We start from the raw sequence: 26282 nt of genomic DNA on the forward strand, positions 1-26282 counted from the left end.
TAATTAGCAAATTCACTGCTGAGTTGTAGGTAGGTTAGACCTCAGTCCTGTAGGGCTCTGTGCAGGCTTCCGTCCATGCAAATTTCAGTGAAGGACCAGGGCCTTAGTGGTTATATTCACATACCTGATAGTCTCATGATTAGACTAAGTGCTTGAAGTCTTAGCTCCTGTGTTAATTAGTCAGTACATTGCTGCTTCATGTAGCACTAACTTTTAAAGTTGTTTTTGTTTTAATTGGTTGATTTTATCAGGTAGTAAAATAGTCTGTGAAATTGACTCCTCCCACCTTGCATCTGACTGCCCCCTGTGTGATGTTATTGCTATGTATTCATATACCTCTTAAGAGCACCATACAGTGCTAGTAGCATGCCACCTAAGCAGTAATTTCCCACATAAGGGGTTTACTAGCACTTTTTTGCATGTAAGTTGTACAACTTGCGACCAGCTGCTTCTGTGCGCGGCATGTAACTGATGGGAACATATGGCTTTAATTAAGTAGCCTATTCTAGCTGCTTTTTAGGCATCTATCCACATGGCATACAGTATTTGTTGAATCCAAATCAAGTTTCACAGCTGTCTCTTGAGATAAACTGATTGACTGACATGAGCTGCTTTTAAACACTGTCAGGTTAGGTCCCATAACCTCAGGAGATTCAAACAACGGGAAAGAATGGCTCAGCCACATGCATTAAAGCTCATATGTCTGAGTCACAATTTTTTTTAACATTTCAGGCTAACCTTACACATAGTTAGGCTGGAGGAAACTGTTATGTAACTGCTAATGCTGGCAGGCAGCACCAGAGAGCCAAAAATGATAGAGAAATCTCTCTCTCTTTTTTTTTTTTTTTCAGTTTCAAGTACCGTAATGTATTATTGACAGTAGTTCACAATACCGAGTTGACCTCAGTCTGAACTCTGTTTTAACAGTAAAGGCATTTACATAGCTAATGGTGGAATGAGGTACAAATACAGCCACTGAAGAACTGGGCTCCCACCTAGAAATTTAATTTCAATTTGGACCTGGCTCATGCTGATAGATAGAGAAACCACTTTGATAGAGATGACCCCCTAATACAGTTGTTCATTTGTTGAACAAGAGTGTTGAGTTACAGCTGTGAGAATTTGCATGTGATGCACTCTGATCACGGGCTGTACTTGTTGTGGTAGAGAAAAAAATATAAGAGCCAAGGTTGTGGAATGTAAAGAAATATTCACATACATTATAAAAGTGTAAATGTATCTTCAAGACATTTTTGGTGATGTTCCATTCTGATAGAGGAGACAGATAATCATAATGGATCCCAAATAATATGTTGACCGTAGCTTTTTACTAAAGGTTTCAAATTAGAAGTTCTACATCGTATTGGCAGGGGAGAGACATGTCTTATATCTAATATTATGTATCTGACTTAAATCTCCAGCTTTGTGTTTCAAAAGGTTGTATTTTCTTTAACAATATGGAGAGAGTGAACCATAGCTACTAAAGGATTATGAAAATAATTCAGGAGGCCATGAAATTAATACTGGGTAAATTAAATATTTGGAAAGTTTATTGCATCTCGTGAATCCCGATTTACTGATTTTTCCATAGCAGGATGAAATCTAAGTTTTACAAACATGTACTCAAAGTCACCTGTCTCCAAAGAGAAACTAATAACAAATCATTTTCAGAGTAAAATGGTGGCATTAGTTACTATGGCTCTTTTTTGAAATGGGTTACTACTTCATTGATCAAAAATTATTCACAACTGTGACGTTTTCAGCCTTCCCCTCTTTTTTTTTATTGCTGGGTACAATTATATTTTCATAGGGAGAGTACACTGGACCCCTTGGTGGTAGTGGAACTGCATCGTTCCATTCCCAGGGGCAAGAGGGCATAGTGGCTACACAGGAGGACTCGATAGTCCTGGGCACATTGCGGGAAAATTGGAATAGGGTTTGCAGGCAAGCCAGTGCATGGCCAGTGGCCAAAGCCCATTTTTAGAATACATCTATAGTGCAGTCACACCTGAGCTAGCATTAATCTAGCTAGCTCAGGTAGCACAGCGGTGAAACTACAACAGCACAGGCTTTGGCATTGGCTAGCCCTGCTATTAACTACCAGCGTTCCTGGTGGGTTTGCACAGCCTATTCTGACGTGTGCTGCCACAGCTTCACTGCTCTGGTACTTGAGCTAGCTAGACTAAAGCTATCTTGGGTGTGTCTACTCCAGCTGTAATCATACCTGTGATGTCAGTATATGCACACCCTTAGAATAGTGGGTCATGGGTGGTGGTGCACCCTGCTTTGGATGGTAGGGTTGGAGAAAAGATTTCCTTCCTTCCAATTCAGCATGTCCTTCTCCAAGTAAAGCCTCTCCACTAAAAATATTCAGCTCTACCTAAATGTACCAAACTACTGATGTTAGTGGGAGACCCTTGTAGACAGGGAAAACAGACTAATGGACACAGGATCTGCCATGCAGACTGGGCAGGGGAACTTTGCCCTTGACTTTGATTAATCTCCTAGTTTAATAGTTGGCAACTTTTTTGACAGTGGAAGAAAATTCTTCATCTGTATAATTCTTTGTCAGACTGAACTACTAAACTTATTTAATTCTAGAAGTATTGAAATAACTACGCAACTGTTCATTGAGTTACTGAGGGAGTCAAATAACTGGGTTTTGTTTCCCAAAAGTATTCTGTACATAATCAGGGAAATTACTGCAGCAAACTCTGTTTAAAAAGGTTTTATTACTGACAGATGAACTCCAGAAGGTGTGGTGATTCAGAGTGACTCTCTGTGTTGCACCTCCAAGAGGCACAGCACAGAACGCTCAGTCCAGGAGGAGGAGGGATTAAGATGGATTTAAGCTACCTTTGCCTTCCCAATTCTTGGCTGCTCTGGGGACCCAAGAGACTCTGGATGTTAAGTAGACAGCTCTGGAGGTTGCCTGTGGGCTGGTCTACACGAACACTGTAAATCGACCTAACTTACGCTACTTCAGTTATGTAAATTACATAACTGAAGTCGATGTAACTTAAGTTGACGTACAGCGATTTCTACACCATGCTATTTCAATGGGAGATGCTCACCCACCAACTTACCTGCCGCATCTCGGGGAAGTGGAGTACAGATGTCGATGGGAGCGCACTCTCCCCTTGACTTGGCTTGTTTTCCCCAGACCCGTTAAATTGACACCACTGCATTCATCGCAGCAGTGCCGATTTAGCTGGAAGCGTAGACAAGCCCTAAGTTACGGCAGCTTGCCCTCAGTCCAGCACTGCCCAGAATCTCTGTAATATGTGACACAGCCTCAACCCTGAGGCTTTTCACTCCTAGACCTATTCCCAGAATGCCCCGTGTGCTAGGTCTTGTGACAAGGTCCCCAACATCCCCAATACCGAAGGAATTCTCCTTTTGGCGGATCCACAGCTTTTAGAGCCTGCACTGGTCCTTTCGCCTGGCATGAAGGGGTTGGATGGGGTTGAGAATCTTTGGCTTGGGTAAACAATTGCCTTTAAAATTACTTACCGCTATCAAATCCACAATAAAGCTGCATATGAATGTTTACTAAACTTTTACCTCCCAAGCTCTCTGTCTTTCCAGATGAAATGCTATTGGTGTAAATGCTGTTGTTGTTATGTTCCACTGTAGAACATAGGGTTTCCAATGAACTTAAAACACGTCCATATGTGGTATATGCAGCAAAAGCACACTCACAGAACAAATGCAGATATGAGGGATTGTGCCAAGTGTAAATGTTTTGTCCCTGCTATTCTCAAATGTCCTGATGTAGGACCAGGAACAAAACATATTTGTGGACACAATGTACTCAGCAACAGAAGGTAGCCGTGGAGGACTACTTGTGCTGCTCTGTGTGATCAGATCTAGACTTCTAACCAGATGGAATTTATCCAGAATATCACTTAGAAGGTAGAATTAACTTACATGCTATTTAATCCTGCAATTTGGTGACGCAGTGGCTGAAGGAAAATGCATCTGAATTTTTCCAGCCTTTTTATGGATTAATTTGGACTCACGTGTCTCTCTGTAAACCTGTGGTTCTAACATTAGAAGCTAGTATTCCTTGCTGTTTGGAAACATGGCAACAGGGTCTGGCAATGTCAGTGAGAAAATAAATGTGTGTCAAGGTGACACAAATAATGGTTAATCAACCTAAGGCCATTATATTTGGGGAAATTGTTTAATACTGAAACTCCATATTTTAATCATGAACAGTGCCTCTGAACTGTTGAGTTGTACTTACGTAATTATGTGCTCACAACTGAGTTCTGCATAGTTTCAAGAGTGAATTTACTGTAGGAACTTCATACTGGAGTAATAAAAGAACGGGTTAAAAAATCATTATGACCAAGTGAGAAAAATTCTTTATGAACTGTTAGTTTTGATTGAAAAGTGACCTGCAAGTATGTTTTTAAGTAATGAATTTATAGAGGTGAATTCCCCAAATAGGAAAGGCAAGATCTATATAAGTAATTTTATGCTTGCCTTTTTTTGAAGTGTCCCCCCATAAACTGTGGGTCTCTAGCTAATGCATTAGGAGATATTCCATTATTCCTACACTGGAAACATGCCAGTCACAATGGACAGTCCAATCTGCATTCCTTACCCAAACAAAATTCCAGTAACTGCAGTTAAAATCAATAGTTTGGTTTTAGTGAAGAATGCTGGGATGTAGCAGGGAACTAGTCTCCATTGGCTTAGGTAAGTGATTTTATTTACTTATTTACTATCCAGTGTGATTTTTGCAAACTTTTCTTTATTTTCTATCCTAAAGGATAGAAAATGAGTATTGTCCTGTGAGTAGGGCACTGGACTGGGTGTTAGAAGGTCTGGATTCTTTTGCCTGCTCTTCCTTTGAGCCACTGTGTGACCTAAGGAAACTGCTCAGTGCCTCTATTTCACCATCTGTAAAACTAGGATAATAATGCCTACTGACCTGTGTAAAGCACTTAGGGTGAAAGTCTTGCCCTGTTGAAGTCAATGGGAGTCTTTCCATTGATTTTTTGGCTCAATGAATTCAATCTTTGAGAGCTGTAGATTAAAACGTGGTACATGTAAGAAATTATTAGTACTGATTCTATTTTTTTTTTTGTTTTATTTAAAAAAATAAAATTCACTCATGTTTCTTGGGAGCTGTGAACTTACAATGTGGAGAAAATTAAACAGTGTGAAGTCTCAGAAAGCCATCACTTGAAAAATGTACAGAAATTGAAATAATTTAGAATGTCATGTTACCAGCAAAGTACTTAGTAGATTCAACTTCTCTGTTTAGCCATAACACTGAAAAAGGATTTAAATTCCTATGTATTTTTTTAACTTTTATGCACATTTACAAAATAACCACTCTCTGAATTTCTCTACCTTTGGTTCACCCATCATGTGAATTTATGGATGCCCAGTTCTTGTTGTGTTCACTTTGTTTATTCAGTTCACTTTCTGCTTCATTTTGCAAGGACAGGAAAGATAGATAATGAAGTCAATTCCTGTAAGAAACCAATATGAATAAAATATTAAGAATTACCATGCTTGTCTAATTTGTGATAAAAACAGTAACTAAATGGAACAAAGAATTACTTCTATTACCTGGAAGAAAAGTGTTAACTAGCAAATCTAGTGATATGCAGTACTCTTAACATAATATACAAGCATTTTTATATGTTAATTCTACCAATGTTGAGCTTTATGTATTTAAAAAGCCAAATATGGAGAGGAGAATGTGCTTCAAATGGCTTCTTTATGCTTTGAACACTTGTATAGACAAAAAAATTAAGGCATCATTGGAAAGCATCTTTTTTTTAACTTTCCTTTTTTGTCAGTGATAAAGGCCAATATTGGGTACACCTTTGGGAAAGAAGTCATATTTTCACTGGAAGCATACATGCAACTCATATGTTGTACGCATTCCACTTTTACTGTGGTAGCTTCATGGCTACTTCAGAATTATTACAAAAGCAATCAAACTTGCTAGTAAAATGCTACCAAAATTTTAAAAAGGCGCTCCCACAAAAATATTCCCCCTAAACTGTGATTAAATCCTATGTTAAACTGTGCACTTAAAATATTTCTACCGTTGCAAAAGCTTTTACTAGTTCTACCAGTTTTTTTCCCTTTATAATGAAAGGAAATTTCTATCTGAAGCTGGTTGGATATTTATAAGGTAAGATATTAAGATAATCTTTGGTGGAAAAATGTTCTGAATTTGTCCTGGAAAATTATATTGAGTATTTTGAAAGAATAGCACAGAATTCAACATGTGTAATTTGAAGCAGTGTCCAGACTTCTCTTCCCCTGGATGGCAGAATATTTAACTGCTGGCAGCTCACAGGAGAATCTTCGAACACATTACTGGTGATTGCCTGGATTATAAAAGTGACAAATACTGCTCCAAGATGACTGGAGGAATACAGTAGTCTAATTCACCAGTACTGAAAAGAGAACTGTTAGTCTATTAATGATCTGATCATTTGTTTCTCAGATATACTTAACATTGAAATGGTCTTTATTCCCAGAAGAATCCCCAAAAGAGTAAAGCAGTCTATAAGCAGCATTACTGGAAATTCTCCCTTAATCAGTGTTAAAGGTTCTTCTACCTTTGGAATTACAGATCATTGTTTCAAGTCTAAGAGATGGTTCCTCACAGATTTAAAATGTACTGTCATGACTCATTTAAGTAGGATGACTACTTATGTTCAAGGAAGTAAAGGACAACCCTGTATAAAATACAGAACAAACATTGTTTTCAAGGCATTCCACTTTGCAGTAGTTTATTCATCGTACAAAATCATTCCTGTTTACATTCCATTACTTGATTATTATTTTTTGCAGCATAATTGCTTGAAAACTGTTTGTCTAATCAAGTGTTTTTAGTAGTTCTTCAGTAGATATGATTTGTGGTACATTAGTCACGAAATAAGTGATATCTGTTAAAATACACTTTGGATGGTTACCCTAACTTTAATACAGCTAAGTCAGTCCTGTTCAATTAATGTAGTTATACCTAGCATTCCTAATCCCTGATCTACTAATAGTTGGAAAAGGGACTCACAAACACCTTGATCAGGACTGTTAATGTGGTCTTAAGAGACTTTGAGGGAGATTTCATGGAGATTGCATTACCCTTTACCAGCACTGAACTTTGGAGATATTCCTAGATGTGCTATCTGTTTGCATGACCATACTTACAAGTAGTGATGATTTATTTGTAATTGAATTTTGAAGATAGGAACCATAAGGGACTGACTTATTCCTTGTCCTGTTGTTGTTAGCTGCTTAATTGTTTGATTATTATCAACATTTTCAGTTCTTCTTTGTATTATTATTATTATTATTATTATTTATTATTATTTAGTTAGTTGTATTGGAGCAGCCAAAAGTGTATTTAGTGTTTAAATGGACTGAAAATCAAAAGTGGTAATATAAATCTAGTATGACAGAGAGAGGAGAATGGGCTTCAAATGGCTTCTTTAAGGTTTGAACACTTGTATAGACCAAAAAAAAAAATCTATTTTTATCCAGATTGGAAAAATCTTTGATAGATTTTAAGACTACTTATTTAAAATTAATAAATATTTCTGTGTTTTTAAGTGGTGACGAGAGGTTTTATTATTCAGCAGTTCATTGTGGACATTTCAAATGATTTAAAGTTCAAGAAATTGACCTTATAGTAATGTTTAAAACTACACCAAGAATAATTTATATGCATTTGATCCTGATTATAAATCTGTGGGATTGTGTTCAAAATTTTTAATTGGTGGAAAAATCAGTAATTAACTGGGAGGACAGAAATCATTTTCTATCAAAGCTGTCTTCGACTGAGAATTCTACTAAAGCTGTTCACGATTATAAGGGTTATGATACATGGAAACACTATAATTTGTATATAAATGTCAGAATTATATAATCTTATAAAATGCTTTTGGAAAATAGAACATTCTGATTGGTTAACAAAAATGAAAGCATTACTATCCGCTTCCAGCTATTTAACCCTATCAATCTCCATGAGATTAACATTCCTTTGAGGGGTGGGGGAGGTGCTCAGGGAAAGGGGAACAAGGGAGAAATCAAAGAAAAAAATCTTTGTGTTCCCAGCAAATTTTACTCTCTTGTTATTCTGATTTAAATAAGTGAAGAACTACCAACTTTAAAGCTCTGCAGCAACCAGCACCTTCAAAGAACTGAAGCCTTCACTTTTTGTCATTCCCATCTTATGAAGCTGCCACTGGGTTATTTTATAGCAGCTGAATTTCCAGCCATAGTATTACTTGAACTTGCTGAAAGGCAAATTGATTTGTAATGTACGCAAAACTACTCAATTTTAAAATACTTCTCTAATAAATATATTGCTCGTGAAATATGTTGGCCGCAAGCTTTCCCGCACTCCATACTCCCTTCCACAAGAGGTAAGGTTGACAATGAATTTAACACCTTCAGGACCCCATCTCCTTCATATAACACACATTGATATTTACCCACACCCTCATCCATCCATGCACCCCCATAAACACACAAAATCCCCATAACCCCTTCTTATTCTGTTTGCATTCAAAAAATGTGGGGTAAGGGAGAAAATGAGGAGAAAAAGAACGAAAAGAAAAAGAACACAAATAGTAAGACACAAAGAGAGAATCGAAGTTTTACCTAACTCTGCCTGCCTTTGGAGGCAGATAAGTGAAAAACCAGGTCTCTGTGCAGATAGCTCACTAGGGTTGTTTAGTTTTGTAAGATGCTCAGATACAATGGTGATCAGCTTGGCATAAAATCCTAGATGGATGATTAGGTTAGACATTGACCAATTGGTATGCCTTGTCATATTCTGGAGGACCACCTGTAAGGTAGAGGATACTTTGGTGTGCATGTGGGTTCAATCAACAGCCATTCTGCGAGGATTACTGTTGTAAACACATCCTGTTTTTTTAATATTATTATTATTATTATGTTTCAGATTTCTGTTTTTAGTGGTACGATTCTGATAAGAGCATGCTTATTCTTCCATTATCCTAAGAAAATACAATTATTCATCTTTCTTTTCATAATTTGAATTATAACCTAAAGGACTCTGGAACATATACACTACAATAAAAAGGCATAATTTTACAGATACCAAGATGTAGTGGTTTTTATATGGATTTAGCTATGTTGATTTGGCATGTAATCAGGGCTCAAGATGTGTTGGGTCTGTCATGGGCAGATGATGACATTTAATTAAATTATAACAAAAAGTTTGGGACAACTTGTTTGTATGTATATATTGTTTGTGTGTGAGGGGCAGAAGCATGATTTTCAGTACTAGACGGCAGAATTCTGCAGTGGTTATATTGGGAAATGGCCTGAGTTGCCAGGTGGGGTGTGTTGTGTGATTGCACCAGCCCACTTACGGTGGCATCCAGGGATAAGCCAGGAGCAGTATTACAAATGGTAGCTCAGCCAAACACAAGTTAAGACATCTCAAAACACACATCCATCCTACTCCTTCCTCCTGCCCACTGTTATCCCCATTTCAGACCCACCTCAAAGCTCTCCATTGTTTTAGGTCAGGTCAATATCCGTAGGGGACTCAGCCTACTGTAAGCTTTTAGTGTGGTAGCACTAGGATGGTTGAGACTGGGATGTATATATGTTATGAGCAGGCTGTAATGATTGACCTGTTTTAGGAGAGAACATATATTAATAAGTGTGGATATACTCGCCAGAAATTAAAGCTAGGTCTCCAGGGACCCAGTCCAATGCTAGTACCACAAACCATCCTTTCCTTTCATTTATTTCTTGTTCTTAAATCATGCTTTTGTAACTCAACCCCATATATCTACTTGTGAAAATGCACACTAAGAAAAAAATGCCTACATCATGACCTGAACCTTTATAAGCTTTTTCTGGTGATTTTTGGCTGCCTCAGTTTGTAGGTGGCCAATTTAAGAAACTTTAAAAGGGGCTTAATTTTCAGAGGGGTGGTGCACAGCATTTTTTTTAAATTTAGGAACCTTTAAAGGGTCCCAGTTTGGGCACCCAAAATTGAAGAAGGCAAAATCCCTAGTCACTTTTGAAAATGTAGGGGCATTGCATTTGTGAAAATATAAGTATTCTAAAGAAAGACTGTGATACTACAATACTTACATAAAATGCATGTAAACATTACTATCATTAGGAATGGCATTTTGAAAAGAGTAATAATTAGGCCAATTTTCTTATTGCAAAATAATTATTGGGGCCCAATCCTGTATTCTTTAGGCCACAAGAGCCGTCTTCCTCTGGGCCCTGCGGGTGCTCACCCTGCCCCCTGCTCCACCCCCGGCCCCACCCCCACCTGCCCACTTCCCCCAAGCCCTCATCTCTACCCTGCCTCTCCCCGCCCAGTTCCAGCCCCTCCTCTGAGCGCACCATGCCCTTGCTCCTTCCAGGGCTGGCTCTAGGTTTTTTGTTGCCCCAAGCAAAAACATTTTTGGCTGCCCCTGCTTTTTTTTCGTGCCCCCCCAGCTCCGCCCCAACTCCGTCCCTTCCCAACCCCTTTCCCGAATCCCCGGCCCCGCCTCCTGCCCCGGGCGTGCCACATTTCCCCTCCCCCATTGCTTCTTGTGGCTCCCCCCGCAAACTCCCGCCCTAGCTCACCTCTGCCCCTGAACACGCCGTTGCTCTGCTTCTCCCCCCTCCCTCTCAGGTGAGGGAGAGGCAGCGCGTTCAGGGGAGCAGGCAGAGCAGAGGTGAGCAAGGGTGGGGGGGAGCGCGCAGGAAGTAATGGGGGGAGGTAGAGGAACCGCTCCACCGCCTCCCCTGAGCGCGCCACCGCTCAGCTTCTCCCTCCCTCCCTCCCAGGCTTGCCGTGCAAATCAGTTGTTTCGGGCGCGGCAAGCCTGCGAGGGATGGGGGAGAAGCGGAGCGGCGGCGGCGCGCTCAGGGGAGCAGGCGGAGCGGAGGCAAGCTGGGGCGGCAGGGGCACATTTCTCGGGGCAGCATGGCCAGCGCCGGAATGCCGCCCCTAGAAATGTGCCGCCCCAAGCACCTGCTTGTTTTGCTGGTGCCTAGAGCCGGCCCTGGCTCCTTCCCCTCTCCCCCAGAGCCTCCTGCACGCTACAAAACAGCTGTTCCACTGCATTCAGGAGGTGCTGGGAGGAAGAGAGGGGGAGGAGTTGATTGGTGGGCAGGAGGCGCTGTGGTGAGGAGGGGGAGCCGGCTGCCGGTGAGTGCTAAGCATCCACTAATTTTTTTTCCGTGGCTATGATTTAGGCACCGCAATGAAGTCAGTAGGAGTAGCCTACTCCTAGTTATAGATTCCGAGCCAGAAGGTACCATTGTGATCATGCAGTCTGACTTCCTGTATTATTCAGGCCATAGAACTTCCCCAAGATAGTCCCTGTTTGAATTAGAGCAAATCTGTCAAAAAAAAGACATCCAGTCTTGGTTTTTAAATGCGAGTGATGGAAAATTCACCACAATCTTTGATAATTTTTTCCAATGGTTAACTACCCTCATTTCAAAATGTATGTATTATTTCCAGTCTGATTTTGCCTAGATTCAACTTCCAGCCACTGGGTCGTATTATACCTTTCTCTGCTAGATTGAAGAGCCTGTTATTAAATATTTATCCCCCATTTAGATACTTACAGACTACAATCAAGTCACCCCTTAACCTTTTCTTTGTTAAGCTCCTAGCATCTACTACTATAAGGCATGTTTTCTAATCCTTTAATCATTCCCGTGGCTCTTCTCTGAACCCTCTCAAATTTATCGAGATCCTTCTTGAATTGTGGACCACAGAACTGGACATAGTATTCCAGCAGCAGTTGCACCAGGCTCAGAGACAGAGTTAAATTAACATCTTTACTGCTACTTGAGAATCCCTTGTTTATGCATCCAAGGATTGTAGTAGCCCTTTTGACCTCAGCGTCACACTGGGACCTTCTGTTCAACTGGTTATCCATCAAATCTTTTTCAGAGTCATTGCTTCTCAGGATAGAGTCCCCTATCTTGTTAGTATGGCCCACATTCGTTGTTCCTAGATGTATATATTTACATTTGTCCCAGGAATGACAATCAAGCCCTGAATCTTCTACATTCCTTTGTGTGTTTGGATCTGAGCAACTAACTTTCATAATAGGTGTGTATATAAATCCTTGTGTCATGTGATGAAAAGATACTGCGTAGGTCTGATACTGTTCTGAATTGGGAGAAATCTTGTTCTGAGTTGGATTAAACCCCCATTGAGATTGACAGGTGTGAACTCACCCTTCAATTAACATAACAGTAACCATAAGCCCCATCAAAGACAAAAGTTGTGAACCCACCCTAAAGCTTTTGGGTGGACTCTTGTTTTGGGTAGGTGTATGTGGGAGTGCGAGAGAACACACGGATATTGAGGTTCAAACAAAGTAGAAAAACAGAGGGAAAGATGCAAGAAAAACCAACCAGTGCCTGTAAGCACAGTATGTGAGGCTGGAAATAGCTAGAGGGAGAGTTTTGGGGTCTGGTGTTGACTGAAAAGGCTTGAGGCGGCTGTAAACTAAGAAATGCTTCTTTTGTTCTTGGTTCTTCCTGCATTCAGAGGCACAGGTCTTGGTACATTCTTTGTCAATGAACAAAGCTGCATCAAAGAAATACCTATTACCAATTTCTGCTTCCAACTGGAACACCCACCAGGACCCCAAACTTTGCCTAGCTGCTCAGGTCAAAAAGGGTCAACAATACCATTAGTCAACTTGTCATTTCACCACTTGAAAAATCAGTTTATCTTGATAATTCTTCTGCAGTTGTTTATGCATGCTCAAAAGTGGATTTACTTAGCTAGGCAGGGATGTAACTTTATTCATATGAGATTAGACTATGCCCCAGTGTTTTGTAGTAAAACCTTTTACATTCAGTTGTTACACTGGAGTTTAAAGAATCTAATTATAGAAATTTAGTATGTTATGAAGAAAAATATATTTTGAGGTTAAAGATGAAATTGTATGAACTGCATCTAATCCTGTTAGACACATCAGTACGTTGATCTACTAACATTGTTGCAATCTGGGTCACTCTTGGATTTCTGACTGCCTGTTCAGATTTTCTGTCCTGTATTGCAAACATGCATGCAATTTAAAATTGTATATCTGGGGGAGGGATAGCTCAGTGGTTTGAGCATTGGCCTGCTAAACCCAGGGTTGTGAGTTCAATCCTTGAGGGGGCCATTTGGGATCTGGGGCAAAAATTGGGGATTGGTCCTGCTTTGAGCAGGGGGTTGGACTAGATGACCTCCTGAGGTCCCTTCCAACCCTGATATTCTATACTATCTTTAGAAATTACTGTCCATATATAGGGGTCTGGTGATGCAATAAGCCAGTCCACCAGTCTTTTAACTTTTGGAGTCTTCAGTTCACAGGTAGACTTGGAACTGTGATACTCTGGGGTTCAAGCCACACCAGTCCACAGTTGTGTCATTGCACAACCAGCAATTCTAGGTGCCTTCAGTGCTCACAACCCTGAAACCAACAGCCAGCCTACAAGCATGCAGATCATACCTTGGCTTCCACCACCCAGTTACTTTTTGCAAAGTGACCCCAACACTCTGCCAGTCTTGAATTTCACCAAAATTATCTGTCAATGTGACAATCTGCTGAGGTTCCCAGAATTGCGAGTTCCTGTGTTAGCCCTGAGACAAGGTAGGTGAGGTAATATCTTCTATTGGACCAACTTCTGTTGATGAAGGAGACAAGCTTTCGAGCTACACAGAGCTCTTTCCTCAGGTCTGGGAAAGGTACTCAGTGTGTCACAGCTAAATACAAGGTCGAACAGATAGTTTAGCATAAACAACACATATTCTAAGGGATCATTCAAGGTGAAGTGTCCCGTTAATACCTCAGTAGTCATGGGACAAAATAGAGGGTTAGTGGGTTATGGATTGCTGTAATAAATCATAAATCCAGTGTCTTTATCAAGACCATTATTTTAATGTCTAACAAAGTTATGAATTTAAGCTTATTTTTGGCTTGTCTTTTGAAAGTGTTGTGCAGGTTTCCTCTGAGGATGAGAAGTGATAGGCCAGATACAGAACAATGGCTTTGTGAAAAGTGTTCACCAACAGGTGATGTGGTGTGTTTGTCTTTTATCATTTTCCTCTGAGAGCTCATTGAAGAGCATAGTGATTGTTTGGTTTCACCCACATAGTTGCTATTGGGGCATTTAGTACACTGAATGAGGTACACCACATGTTGTGATAGGCATGTTTAGGCCCCTTGGGTCTTGAAAGCTGTGTTGTGGGTGGGGTGTTGATCATTGTAGCAGTAGGTTCTGCAGGTTTTGCATCTGTTGTTTTGACAGGGTCTGTTGCCACTTGGAGTTAGTGTGTCCTGGTCGGTGGGCAGCTTGCTTCTGATGATGAGTTTGGAGAGGTTAGGGGGTTCCTTGAAGGCCAGAAGAGGGGTTCAGGGAACATTTCTTTCAGAATGAGGTCCCCATCGAGCATGGGTTGTAGCTGTTTGATGATACCCCATATGGGTTCCAGTGTGGGATGGAAGGTGACAACTAGGGGACTGTGCAGTCGGAGAGGGTTTTATTTCTGTATTAAAGCAGGTTATCTCAGGATATTTAGGTGGCCCATTCCATGATGTGATCTACTTCGTTGGTGGAGTGTCTTTGTTTGGTAAAGGCGGGTTATGTGTGTTTTGAGATATATATCTCAGACTTTCTCCTTGGAGCATATTCTGTGGTATCTGAGTGTTTGGCTGTAGAATACAGATTTCTTGGTGTATTTGGAGTGGTGAAGATAAGTGTTGTGATCTGTGGGTTTCCTGTATATAATTGGCAGTAGGGTTCCATTGTTGAAGATGATTGTGGTGTGGGAGTGTTCCAGAGACAGTTTAATGGAGGGTCATGGTTGTTGAAGTTGTGGTGGAAATCTAAGAGGGAGTTTGTTGTCTGTCCAGAGGATGAAAATATCATCCATGTATCTCGGGTATATCATTGGTTGTGTGGTGCATTTGTCTAGAAATTTTTCTTCAAGGTGTCCCATGAAGAGGTTGGTATATTTTGGGAGCCATCCTAGTATCTATGGTTGTTCCAATGGTTTGGCCAAAGTGTGTGCTGTTGAATGTAAAATGGTTATGGGTGAGGATGAAATGGATGAGTTTGATGGTGTGTTTGGGGTGGATATCTGAGGGCTGTGCATTGTCTCGTAGATATTTAAGGCAGGCGGCAATGCCATCATTGTGAGGGATGTTGGTATATAGGGAAGTGGCATCCATGGTGATAGAGATGATGATCTGAGGGAGGTTGTTCATGCTGGAGAGTTTGTGGAGGAAGTCAACTGTGTCCTGAAGGAAGCTGGCCCTTTTTGTGGTGAGTGGTTTGAGGATGGTTTCTATGAGTCTTGCTATTCCTTCAGTAAGAGTGCTGTGGCCAGATATGATGGGTCTGCCTGGGTTCCCTTGTTTGTGTATTTTAGGAAGCATGTAAAGGGTCCCTGAGGTGGGTTTGTGCGGGCTGAGTTTGTAAAGTTTCTCTTGGAATTGTTTGGGGAAGGATTTGATGATACCTTTAAATTCCTGTGTAAATTGTGGTGTGGGGTTCTCTCTGAGTTCTTTATACTAGGTGGTTCTGGAGAGTTGTCAGTTGGCCTCATTAATGTAGTCATCACGTTTGAGGACTATGATGGTGCCCCCTTTGTCTGCTGATCACTATCTAGTGGTTTGATTTCAGGGACAGTCCTCTTGGCAATGGAGATATGGTGGTGAATATGATGTTTGTTAAAGATTTCACAGTCAATTTTTTTCCCCTGAAGCAATCAATGTAATGATCAAGTGTGTGGTTTTGTCCACTCTGTGGTGTCCAATCAGATGATTCTTTTTTCTTATGATTGTTGGTGGGGACATGATAATTGTGAGTGGTGTCATTATTGTTGTGCAAGAATTCTTTGAGGCAGAGTCAGCAGAAGAATTCATCTAGTTTCTTCACGTGTTAGTATAGTATCGGGTTCTGTAATGGAGCAGAAGTTCAGTCCCTTAGAAAATACAGATAATTAAGTTCCAGTTAAGGGTAATCTTGATAAATTGATGTTCAGGTGTTGTGTAGTGTCCATGTGGTGGGTACGGGTGCCATGGTTTCTCCCAGAGGTGGTATTCTGTGGGTTGTGGAGTAGTTGTAGTTGGTTCCACTTTTTGTATTTGTGTTGGATGGCTACCATCAGGTTTTTTAAAAATAGTTACTTTGGATTTCCTGCATGATTTCCAGGTAACTTTCCTGATTTTTTTTCTTCCAGTGTGAGGGAAAATGTGATGATTTCATGTTTGAGGTGTATGTGAGGTGCAGTAAGTGGTTCTTCAGTTTTTATGAAGTCCGTCTGCAGAACTGTTACCCCTCTCACTTGCCGAGGCTCAGAGAAGTAACACAGTAACTCACAATTCTGGGAACCACAGCAGACTGTCACATTGGCAGATTGTTTGGGGGAAATTCAGGACCAGGAGGGTGTTGGGGTCACTTTGCAAAAAGCAACTGGGTGGCGGAAGCCAGGGTGTGACCTGCATGCTTGTATGCTGGCTGTTGGTGTCAGGGCTGTGAGCCACGGCGGCACAGCATTTGAGACACCAAGTGTTGCCGGGCAGGTGGTGTACTGGTCTGGGTTGAATCTTAAAGCATCACAGAAACTCAATTGGTTTTTGCAGTCTACTGGAGCTCTCTTTTGTTCACATTGCATCTCTTTTGTTCACGTATTTGGCATGGCTGTCCAGTGTCTGCTCAAGAAAGATCCTGGGTAGGAATGCATTGATGAAATACTGTGGATCAGGTTGGAAGTACATTAAGAAAGCCCCTCTTTGCAAAGCTGAAACCAGTGCTGAACCAATAGTACCATGCTGAGTACTAAATTCATCCACAAAATACTTGTTTAAAGAAATTAGGCGGATTTTTCAAAAGTGCCTAACTGAGCTAAGGTCACAGGCTGGACGTTTAGAAGGAGGTGCTCAACTTACATTGAATTTTCAATGAAAGTTGGGTGTCTAACTGTCTAATCCCCTTTGAGAATCAAAAGTCCAAGGGAAAGTCAGTACGATATGTGCTCCAAACTCACTTAAACACTTCTGAAAATCCCACCCATTATGTATCCACTATTCTTTAGAAACAATGCTGTAATGGTATTGAAACAGCCATGTTCAGTCACAATTAGATTAGTTTTGTCTGAATATTTTTGTACAGCTAAAAAAGAGTATCCAAAATAAAATTGTATTAAAGCTGACTGTGAACAATCAATTAAACAAAAAAAGTCATTATAGGAAATTTAGTGTAATCTTAAGTAATAGCTCCTATATCTGATATGAATGAGAAAAATTAACTTTTACTTTTAATTAAATATAATGCCAAAAAGGTGTTCAACCCATTCTGACATATGTAGAAGATAGAATACTAAAGTACGGACACAGTCTTAATCACTCTGCATTATTAAACATTAATACACTGTCATTAACAATAACTGTTATAATCCTGTCATTTTGGGCCTCATCTCCTTTCAAATACTAATCACAAAAGCAGGTGTGTAAGATACTAGAATAACCCTTTTATTGCCGAGCTTGAGATGTAGATCAGTTTTGGGTTTTTTTGACAGTGTGTATAGACAAGATGGACATCAGTGATGTTTCTTTGGCTGTATTATGCAGAATTCCCCAAACTACAGAAATATATTGAAGAGCTCTTATGTACGCATTGCACTCCACTCTCTGTATCAATCTTGTGGTTTATATAGCTACTGTGTGTATAGCACATTGTAAAAAGAAAAGGAGTACTTGTGGCACCTTAGAGACTAACCAATTTATTTGAGCATAAGATTTCGTGAGCTACAGCTCACTTCATCGAATGCATTCAGTGGAAAATACAGTGAGGAGATTTATATACACACAGAACATGAAAAAATGGGTGTTATCATACACACTGGAAGGAGAGTCTCACCCATTTTTTCATGTTCTGTGTGTATATAAATCTCCTCACTGTATTTTCCACTGAATGCATCCGATGAAGGGAGTTGTAGCTCACAAAAGCTTATGCTCGAATAAATTGGTTAGTCTCTAAGGTGCCACTAGTACTCCTTTTCTTTTTGCGAATACAGACTAACACGGCTGCTACTCTGAAACAGCACATTGTAGTATAATAGCACTTTTTTAGCACCTTTTGTGCACTGATATCAAGATACTTTACAGTTAAGCCTCACCATGCCCCCAAGAGCTAGACACACATTATTTATTTCCCTTTTATTCCTGGGCAGACTTAGACACAGCGAGGTTGAAGAGGTGCTGTCAACTTGAAATCTGGTAAGTTTTTAAAACATTGACTTTAAAATAGTTTCAGGTACTATACCTGTCCTTAAGTCCCTCTGCATTTGGAGGGGCCAGGGAAGTGCAGGGGAAGGGGAAGGAATATTTACAGTTTATTTATTGTGCTGCCCCTATTGTTGTGTGACATACCCATTATCTAAAGGGGAAAGTTATTAACTCCACTGCTAGACTTTAAAACTGACTATAGACAGAATACTTTTGAATTAACAAAGTAAACAAATGGGGAAAATAGAAAAAACTCTTTTCTTTTCCCTCACCTGTCTTAACTGTAGTAAATCTGAGTGTTACTTGGTAATAACAGAAGTGAAATCATTCTGAAATAGAAGTGTGTATGTGGGAGGGTGGTTTAAGTTGGCAGTGTCCCTTTAATTCACTTGACCATGGTCACAGAGCAAATCACTAACAGAAAAAGGAATTCTGACTTCCAGTAACCTGCTGCTATAACCACAAGTTACCCTGCCTTTTCCTGAGATGATATTGGAATTGGGCATAGTAATTTATGATCTAATTGTAGGAAATGCTGCTGCTTTAGTTTTAAGATTTTTATAGGAATAACACTAGCTGGTCAGGTGACAGCATTGCCAGTTACAATGCTGAAATAGAGACAAGTAAAATGGCCAGTTTTAGTAACATAGAACTGTCACATAGACATGATTCTAGGCAGGTGGTCCTTAATGAGGGTGAACCAATTACACTAATAATCCATGTGGCACAGCTGTTTTGTCACGAGGTACCAGCAAGCTGCCTGTAGGAGCACAGATCCTACGCAGCAGTCCAGTGGCACTATTCAACCTTCACACCCAGCCTCTCCCTCCCTCTCAGGTTCAGAGTTTTCACAAATCATACACCAGGAGCTACCTATAGTCCCACTATTGGACTGGTTAACCGTACTCAGTGCCACCAGGATTTTGTGTAGCCATCCCCATCTTGATTTCTTGAAAGTGGCAAGGCACTGCCCTTAAGCACACCAGTAATTGTGTAGCTGAAAGAAAAAGGGCCTCATCTTTGGTTATATTGTGCTTTTAGGTCTAGCCTTGAGTAAGAGGTGCTACATAAGATGTGCCCCCATCAGAGCAGCCCTGGGAAGTATTGTGCTTATGGGACACCCCTCTGGGCTTAAATTTCTACCCTTGCTCTTGGTTGGTAATTGATACTTTGCTGCTGCCCTATAGGAGCAGGAAATTATGACAACCCTTGCTCTGACTTGGCTCCCCTGACTGATATGGTCTGGGCCAGAGTCCACAACCTGCTTTAGTGGAGAATAGCAAGTGCCAGAGCCTGCTTATCTCAGCGCACCCAGACCCAGGGCTGTGTAATCTTCACAGGGGTCCACAAGGAGCATTCTGGGTCCCTTTTATGTCCCTGATCAGTCTCTTAGTCCTAGTAACCAGTCCCTCTGATGCCCCTTAATCAGCAAGATGTTTGTTTTCAGATGTAAGGAAAATGCAATAGTGAATACAAAAATAAGCAAGCTATACCAATAGTGCCTGTATGTGTAGGGTTAAAAAGTCATGTGTGATCAAAGCTTAATGGAAAAGCAAAATAAGACCAAGCATTCAAAGATAGAAGACTAGAGAAATGTTTGACAATTGGTTCTAGCACAAATTTGCAAATAAAGTCAGTTTATAGTATTTAGGCATTACATTGCACAGAATGAATGGCCAATTGTGGAGGGAGCTTTTCACATGAATGGTGTGGGAAAGTGAGGTGAGTTGCAGATGCATGGAACACGAAAAGACCTTTGCATTTTAACGTTGCTGAAATGGAAGCCGGTGGCTTCCCACTTATCCAGCTGGCTGTTAACAACCACAGATCTGTTTGGGACCATACCACAGTTAGCTGTTTACTGGATCTCATATGTCTGCTCCAGCAAATCTACCCATTTTCCATCTGAGAGCATCACTTGCACTGTGCTCGTGTATTCCAAGTAAAGCAGTAGACATATTGATTTGTTCAAGATAACCTAGAATCACCCTGCTTTGTCTCTACAATTATTTCCCAAAATTCTTGATGTTGTACTGTATGTTCATTTTGCTAGCATGCAGGGGCGTGCACAAGGGGCAGCAAGAAGGGGCACAGAACTCCTTCAGGGTGGGGAGTGTGAGCTCCTCCGGATGTCGGGGTAAAGCAAGCTCCACTGGCTCTGGGGAGTGGGAGGGAAGGGAGAGCCAGCTGCTCTGATCGCAGGTTTTATGGGAACCAGCTCCTCCAGTTGCGGGGGGCACAGAAAGTGCCCCTCCAAAAGCAGCCACATTTGTATTCCTTTGCATACCCCTGCTAACATATAGGCCAATTTCTGGTCCCACTAAAATAATTATTTTCATTAACTAGAGTGGGACCAAGATTGGCCTTCCTTGTTTGCCATTTTACTTGGCATAGACCAGGGATCGGCAACCTTTGGCATGTGGCCCGCCAGGATAAGCCCCCTAGTAAGCCAGGTGAGTTTGTTTACCTTCCACATCCGCAGATTCAGCTGATCGCGGCTCCTACTGGCCGCGGTTCACCGCTCCAGGCCAATGGGGGCTGCGGGAAGCAGCAGCCAGTACCCTGGCGGACCGCATGACAAAGGTTGCCGATCCCTGTCATAAACAATGAGCATCTGTGAACAAAAGCTGACTTAGCTGATGTTAGTTTAGTTGATGGTCTCTTGCACATCTCATTGAACACAGTTAGATTCACTCTTGCAATACTGGAACTTGGCCCTAAGTTCACCACACAGAATCAACTAATTTGGTCAATTTGTAGGAGTACAATTTTAAAACATGCACTATCATTTGAAGAAGCTTCAAACCTTATGAACAGCAGCTGTTTTCCCTTAAAGATGATACTATAATGTTCTTAAAAAACAATGTTCTGTCACCAGCTTTGTGCAGATGCTGGTTCGGAATCCACCGTTTGGCATGGCATCACAACCATCGACAGATATCAATGGGCTTAAAAATGAAGCTTAAAAATGATTTAGTACCTAACAGAAGAACAACAGTTTTTGTTTATTCTGCTTATGGAATTGTTGCTTTTTGCTTCTCTGCCGTAGACTCGGGCTACTTCTATACTACTGCGGTAAGTTGATCTACGCTACGCAACTCCAGCTACGTGAATAATGTAGCTGGAGTTGACGTACCTTAGGTTGACTTGCCGCGGGGTCTACACCATGGGGGGTCGACATGGGAAAGACTTACCTTACTTGTCTCGTTGGGGGAAGAGTACAGGGGTCGACTGGAGCATGATCTGCTCTCCATTTGGCGGGTCTTCACTAGACCCACTAAATCGACCGCCAGTGGATTGATCTCAGAGCGTCGATCCCGGCTGTAGTGTATATGTAGCCTTAGAAAGCAAAGTAACAGAGTCATTTATGTTTGTGTCCCTGTAAATGTTGGGTTTCCATTAATTTCAGGAAATTGAGTTTACTAAAAGGAAGATTCACAGAAACAAACATTTTATAGAGACAAATAAGAAGTATTTGAAGAAGCAAATTTTGAACTTAAAACTAACCATTTGCACTAGAATCCTGATAACAAGAATTAAGCTCATCCAAGCAGGGATCAGAAAAAAATAACAAGTAACCTGTGTGTGTAATCAAATACAACTATGAATACCGAATGTATATGATAAACTGCTTGTGCACAAAATATAGGTTAAAAGCTATTCACTGAAATGATTCAAGAAATAATTTCAAGTAACAAATTAACATGGAAAAATCATAATCTGCGTGTGGGCAATTTGCAAACAGCAGAAAGGGTCATACTTCTTGAGTAAACAGCTAGTTATGAATTATTAGCCTAGCTGTTCTACTGATCCACTTACATGAAAAATGCCTGAGCAAAATCATTGGGCTAGATCCTCAGCTTTGGCTGAGAAACACTCACTGTAGGGGTGTGGCACAAAAGTGTATTTAACCCTTCTTTGTAGCTCCATGATGTAGGGATACCCAGGGGTTGTCCTAGCTCCCCAGCACAATTTAATGGATGCTCTTTTGCCGTTTGAACCATTGCTGGAAATTACAAGAGTATTCTGATTATGGACCTTATTCCCTGGAAATTTGCTTATTCTGGGAATGAGAAGGTAGTGAGGATGTAGAGCCAGTTACAGAGACTCTGTACCACACAGGAATTTCTTCACTGGGGGGAATTCTCAGCTGGCCAGATTCACCAAGTTTCTGGATGCTTTGTGCTGCTAGAGCAGCCTAAAGCAGGCAGAATGGCGCTGAGGATATGGTTCATTGTTTGGTCCTCCTTTTCCATTGTCTCGTGGAGTAACAAGAAAGTGAAGACAGGGAGTAATTGTCGCTTGAATTTTAAAAGTTAGGTATCTGATATATTCTGCTACAGAAACATTATTTTGTATTTGAAAGTTAATACTGGATTATTATAATGCTGGATTATTGGTGACAATTCTCTGTAAACATAAGCATGTAACATCATGGTGGTCCACTGTTTAGACCTTCATGGCTGGGAATCGTGCTATCATTACCCACAGTTGATGCACATACATGGCTATTTGGATTTCTACCTCATGGCGTCTGTTCAGATGGCATGGTGCCCACTCACAAATTGGTGAGACCTGTGCCAACAGCAATTGATATAGGTGGTTGCATTAGAAAACACTGCAAGTGGCATCTCTTCTGTAGGAAGTTCCTCACTTTTGGACACAATATTAACACAATATGGAGTCTCAAAAGCATACCTGAGATTAGAGATGTAAAAGCCTCTTTGAGTCACCTACCTAACCCCCTGTCGTGGAAAAAGAAGAACAGAAAGAATGGTGTTTACAGTTAGCTGTGAATAGAACCCAAGAGTATAACAACTCATTAACAGGGAATAAGGTAACCTTTCCCAAATCTCAAAAAAAAAAAAAAAAAAAACCTTAAAAATCAACAAAAACTACAAGATTTTTCCTTGTTTTTTATCTGAGAAACCATTTTTTTGTTTGTTTGTTTTTTGTTGTTGTTTTTTGTGGGTCACAGAGTCAGTGACATACGGCCGGAACCAAATCTCATTGAAGTCAATAGGAGTCTTTCCATTGACTTCAGCGGACACTGGAGTGGCATCATAAAAAGCACTAAATCATGTATTTGCTAGCCTCACACTTTTCATGGATAGAATCAGCTCAAGAACAAGTTGCACCTGGGGACTTTGATGGCTTCAGGGCTTAGTAATGGGATGCAGAGACTCTCACTTCTAGGTCACTGGTTTAAATTCAGCTAAGGGCTGTAGCGACCAAAACTTATTACCAAATTACATTCATAAAGTCTACTGAATAGCTGTGCCACCTAGTGCTCAGGGTCCTTTGCCGAGTGGACAGATGGTCACAGCACTCAGTTGGTACCTCTGTTGGCAATCTCAGCAAAGAGGCCAAGGACTAAATTGGCATGGAGAGTGAACTAACTTTTCAGCAGTGTAAGTGGTCCTAAGTCAAAAGATGAAGGAAATTGGCAGTGCAGTGTGAAGAAATTTGCACTGTTACTGTCAGTTGTGCACCTGTTCTGTGAATATAGGACTTTACTTACCAACACTGTCAAGTTGCCAGCTTTCAGTTATTAAAATCACTTTAAAATAAAAAACAAAATAACATGAGTTGCACCAAGCAAGTTCCACAGTATGAAATGGAAATTCCAGAGTATGTGCAAAACTAAAGGAACTAGTTGCATGTTTCCCTTTAAGTGTAATTATCCGTAGGAGTGTTGTCATTTTTCCGCTGTGATCTTTTCCCTGTGTATGAATGTCAGTGTTCAGTCTGAGCATGCTTAGTTGAGTCAGTATGATATCATTTACGTGGGTGAGTTTCCATATATTGGTTTGTGGGAGGCATGATATTTTGCTGATTGTTAATCTGGAGATATTGCCAAAACCTTAGTCTGAATTTCACAGAAGTAACACTGATTATCTTTTGCTTCCTACAGGGAATCCAATAGGAAAAAAAGCCAGCTAAGCCTTAAAAAGGCAAGATAAGAGATCAGAACAGAGTTTTTTGGCTGAAAAAAATTGCTTTTATAAATTTTCATAAATTCAGACTTCAGGAGATTGTCCTTTAAGGCAAGGACATTTTTTTCTGATATAGATTTAGATTGGGCAAGCTTTTTACATTGGTGAGTGTCTTCATGAATATGAAGTTGGTGGTTGAAAGCCTGGCCCCATTGAAATCAATGGTAAAGCTCACATTGACTTCAATAGGCTAAGAATTTCATATAAATTTCATATAAATTTATATATTTAATATATTTATATATTTAATATAAATTTCACCTATATAAGGGCTGTATAATCTAGCCCATAATTTATAGTGATTGAAAGTTTACTTAAGGGCTTTATCTTTTTTAATATGTGGAGGGTACTTCAGAACATCAGTCACTGCACGATAATTCATAGGTGCTAGAACCGTTTTTCCCTCCAGTATATGTTACAAGGCACATTGTGTATTCCACAGTGGAAAAAAAATCCTATGTCTATAAACAAATATTACAACAGATGTGTGCAACAGAATTGTGCAGAAACAAAAAGTGTACTGATAAAAGTAGATAAAAACAACGCCTTTGCTGGTTTTCTGAAAAACTTTGTCTGGGTTTCCTTCAAATTTTTCACACAGGAGAGTCAGTTTCCAAAGGTATGAACTGTTTTTGCACTGAAACTTTAGTGCTGATGTGTGAAGAATTGCATTTTATTCTCTGATCCATTTTCTTCATGGAAAATTGTCCCTTTGTAGAAACAGGAAAATTTCTCCATACAACTGTGCAGTTTTTCATTAAGACACGTGCAGTTCCCATGCATAGCTGAGCAAAGCAAAAATTGATATATTCACATGGTCTATTGTGTAGATTCATTCAAAGTTGAAAATTGGATATTACTGAATACATGGTTACTCTGTAGCCCTATCATTCTGAAGAAATCTGAACGGTAGTATACTTCAAAAATTCCTTAAACATTGGAAACTGATCTATGTTGTTTCCATTCAAATGAATGGGAGTTTTCTTTTAACTTAATTGGGAGCAGAATTGGACCTTCTTGAGTTGACCAGCACAAAGTAATATTTATAGACAAAAAAGGAGAGGATTTTTTCAGTTCCAACAAGTTCATTTTTAAAACACACATTGCCGTAACCATGAAAACCTATGTAACTCTACAGTTTGTCAACACTGAACTTCAGTGAGTCCTGATAAGAAGCCAGTCAGTGGATATCCATTTAGCTAGTGATGATCTGAACTCCAGCTGATTGTCCTAGCAGCTGTGTGACTTCATTACCATTAGAAAGGCATACAGCCAAGCCAGCTGGTATCCAAAGAGGCTACTCAATACACATAGCATGTCAGTTTGTTGGTTTACATATCAGAATTACAAGATGCTCCCATGAAAATGTTTAGTATAAAATTAGAATCTACATAAAGAGTTAGTTTAAAAGCCAAGTTTAAAATTATTGTGCCAAATGAAGGCTATTTTATCATATGAATGTTTTGTTCTATGATGTACTATATTACTGCTGTTTACAACTCTTCATTTAATGGCGCCTGTGTAAGATTTGCATTTTGATTCCAAACATAACTGCACAGCATAATTTCTCAGTTAAGAAAACATCTTTTTATTGTGTTTTGTATTAGTACTTTTGAGAACACATTGCCACTTTCTCTTATTGATTGGAGAGGAAAGCTGCTGAACTTTGATGATATCAGTTCCTTACCAAAAAATAATAACAACCCACAACTATTGTAATAGATTGTGTTTAACTTCTAGAGATAGCATCCCCAAAGACCATTTCTACCCGTGGGCAGTGTGTATTTTTAAATGTGGAGCGTAAGGGAGAGAGAACAGAAATTATGAAAGCCTCAGTACTGTACGTGCAGAACAGGGCAATCCTCTGTTAAAGAAACCAAACAAATACCCTCAGAAAATGTCTTCAGATGGTAGCACCCATAAAATAAACAAATGAGTCTTATTGATTCTATATTGTTCAAACAAAGGGGAGATTTTTCAGAATTAATTAGGGACTAAAGATGGCTCAGTT

General features: G+C 40.2%; 1 protein-coding gene and 1 long non-coding RNA gene across 3 annotated transcripts in view; one reads left to right on the top strand and one right to left on the bottom strand.

The window, feature by feature from the left end:
* The window catches only part of DGKB (diacylglycerol kinase beta), a 500582-nt gene that overhangs the window by 277141 nt on the left and 197159 nt on the right, over positions 1 to 26282 (top strand). The gene's annotated exons all lie outside the window — the stretch shown is intronic.
* The window catches only part of LOC141983106 (uncharacterized), a 58014-nt gene that overhangs the window by 10016 nt on the left and 21716 nt on the right, over positions 1 to 26282 (bottom strand). Inside the window, exons 2-3 of the long non-coding RNA XR_012638301.1 lie at positions 21470 to 21614; positions 5368 to 5489 (exon numbers count right to left, since the gene is read on the bottom strand). This is a non-coding gene — a long non-coding RNA (uncharacterized LOC141983106). The remainder of the gene's footprint in view (positions 1 to 5367; positions 5490 to 21469; positions 21615 to 26282) is intronic.

This window comes from Natator depressus, chromosome 2, assembly GCF_965152275.1.
Source record: "Natator depressus isolate rNatDep1 chromosome 2, rNatDep2.hap1, whole genome shotgun sequence".
Classification (NCBI taxonomy): Eukaryota; Metazoa; Chordata; order Testudines; family Cheloniidae; genus Natator; species Natator depressus.